At 38.6% G+C, this 2,877-nt stretch overlaps 1 long non-coding RNA gene across 1 annotated transcript; it reads left to right on the plus strand.

Moving 5' to 3' along the window:
* The first annotated feature begins 329 nt into the window (after positions 1–329).
* On the plus strand, positions 330–1,849 carry LOC123174002 (uncharacterized). The gene is made up of 2 exons (XR_006486685.1): positions 330–519; positions 1,363–1,849. It is a non-coding gene; the product is annotated as an uncharacterized lncRNA (long non-coding RNA).
* Positions 1,850–2,877: the final 1,028 nt, after the last annotated feature.

The following is a 2,877-nucleotide window of genomic DNA, read 5'->3' on the forward strand; positions in this document are numbered from 1 at the left end:
TTTTCTAGAAATGGTCTCTTGCATGCAAATGTTCTGTGTTTGATCAATCCAAATGTATGGGTACTTCATTGGGGCCTACAGCAATGTGATTTCTTGATCTGTGATGGTCTCTTATGTCAACATTTTTGCTTCTTGTGATTGTCTTGTACTCCCTCCGTTCCTAGATATAAGTCTTTTTAGAGATTCCAATACAAACTACATACGGATGTATGTAGTCATATTTTAGAGTGTAGATTCACTCATTTTGCTCCGTATGTAGTCTCTTATTGGAATCTCTAAAGGACTTATATTTAGGAACGGAGGGAGTATTAATTAGTGCCACAGTTTTGGCAGATTTAGCCCCAAAATGCTAATTTAGCTATGATTTTATCTATTACTGATGTGATTATTTGTTTCACAGGGTTCTTGTACATGCGAAAGTGCATGATTTTTCGATGGTTGTCTAGCTGCAGTTGTCTCCCCATGTAATGGCATCAAGTTCAGAGCGCCCCAACTGCCTCTCCTTCGACCGTGGTTCAGGTAGTGGCTCGGTCTCCACTGTACTCTATCCCTTGCTCTGTGGCGCCTGGCCATTGTGCTTAGTCCATGCTGTGATCCTTGTTGTCGAGCCTTGGTTCTCTAGTGTAGTGTTTGGCCTGTGGGGTGGTCATCTTGCCAAACATGCTTATGTGACAGTGGCTATAGCAAATAAACTATGTATTCTATTTTGTTATAAACTGTGCAATAATCTGTCCTTGTGATGTTTGCTCAGTTAGTTGATTAGTGCCCTGTCATTGAGTTCTTCATAATTATATGTTCCATAATTAAGCGGTTCGAGGAACTCTTACATTGCTGAAAGTCCATTTTCTTGGTTTATCTCTCGATTTTCTTGTTGAGTTGTGCTGTGGAGCAAAGTATGTTGCCATCGCATGTAGCATATTATTTTGTGCTGGTAGGACTGGGCAACAATTCTGAGATTTGTGGTGTCTTTTGGACCGATATAAAACACTTAGCTTGTGAACTTGCGTTGATTTCTGAACCTATGGTATTTTGCTGTGCAGAAGGACGCCTTGTTTCGCAAATTCTAATGAGGTTTCTGATCACTATCTTATTAAACTTGTTGTAATGAGGTTTTGCTCCTGTTTAGTAGCATGTTATTCATGCTTGTCGTGTGGAGCCGCATATGCCACGTGTTTGCAAATTGGCAATGTTTTCTTAAGGCTCAAAATAAATTAGTAGTATTCTGTACTCATGGTGTTGAGTTATATATTTCTAGGCTCATAATAAATTGATTATTTCGCATTGTGTGTCTGGTAGTTTGATTATTTCTTTGTCATGTGTTGATTGGTGAGACCTGACTTGGTTCTTTCAACATTATTACAGGAGAGCATGTCTAAAGAAAAGAAAAACCTGGATAATCATGGTTGTTACAGGCCTAGGGAAATTGATACACTCATGGGCCACCTGATGTTGGTTGTCAAGCTTGTTTGCTGCGACCATCAGCCGATGTATCCTTCATCAGTGCACGGCCATGGCGATGAAATGCTGCGTTGATGGGTCTAGTTTCAGAATTAAGCTATGTAGTTTGGCTCTGTCATGTTGCAATGTCTGTGAAGGAAGGACACAAAGTGCTAGTGCTTCCTGGGCTGTGTAGACCCCAAATATTTTTATTAGCTCATCTGAGAAGTACTCCCTCTGTTCGTAACTGTAAGTATTTTTAGATATTCCAATTCGGACTGCATACGGAGCAAAATGAGTGAATGTACACTCTAAAATATGTAGTCCATATTGACATCTCTAGAAAGACTTTTATTTAGGAACGGAGGGAGTAGTTGATGACATAAATAATCAACTTGGTTTTGGGTCAAAATATATTGCACTGTCTGCATGCTTCTTTCTATTTTAACAAATCTGGTGGAAGCAATATCAGTGTGAACGTTGCGGTGTAAAATGTTGTGCATTATGGGAATTTTCTTTCTTGGTTAATTGCACCAAGAGTTATATTGATATTCTTAATTTAATTGCATCAAGGAATCTCAAGACTGTTTCTTGTGTTTGAAGCTGTCGTGTTTACCACAGGATAATGGTGTAAATTTCGTAGGCCCTGTTCAAGTTGTAAAATCAACCAGATTCTGTACAAGTTAGTTTTGGTAGAATGATACTCCCTCTGTCCCAAAATTCTTGTCTTGAATTTATCTAAACACGGATGTATCAAGTCACGTTTTAGTATTAGATACATCCATATCTAGGCAAATCTAAGACAAGAATTTTGGGACGGAGGGAGTAATTAATATGTCCATACTTGTGTTTAGTTTGGTAAGAAAATTTTCATTACCCTTGGAGAGGCGAGGAAGGTGTTTCCTTTTTGATTCTTGTGAATCAAGTGGATTGTACTGAGTTTGTCGATGTCGAGAATGAATGAATGTCTGTTTTTTGGTTATTCTCCATGAATGTGTTTTATGTTTGTCAAAACCAAAAGTCCCATACGTGTATGTATGTTGATGAAATTGGTTGGCTGGTGTTTTTCCAATTCAAATGCAACAAATTTTGAATAAATAAATGCAGGGACTCCGAAACGTGCCACTGGAAATTGGATCGCAGCCATGTTTACAAGGTGTCTTTATGTTAGTAATGCACATACCAGGTAGAACAACAGGCTATAACAAGTCTTGCATGAGCAAATGTGAAGAAGTAGAAAAAAACCCAGCTATAACACGAGTCTGGTCTTACATGAGAAAATGGGAGAAAAGTGACTGCATAACAAGTCGTATAGTTAGCATATATGGAAACTACCACGTAATTTGAGGGAGTACTATTTATTAGTAGGAAACTCAATAAATCACGTATAGGCAGAGAGAAATGAACCGTCTATCGGATAACCCAACCGTTTTCTGCGGA

This window comes from Triticum aestivum, unplaced genomic scaffold (assembly GCF_018294505.1).
Source record: "Triticum aestivum cultivar Chinese Spring unplaced genomic scaffold, IWGSC CS RefSeq v2.1 scaffold35064, whole genome shotgun sequence".
Taxonomy (NCBI): domain Eukaryota; kingdom Viridiplantae; phylum Streptophyta; class Magnoliopsida; order Poales; family Poaceae; genus Triticum; species Triticum aestivum.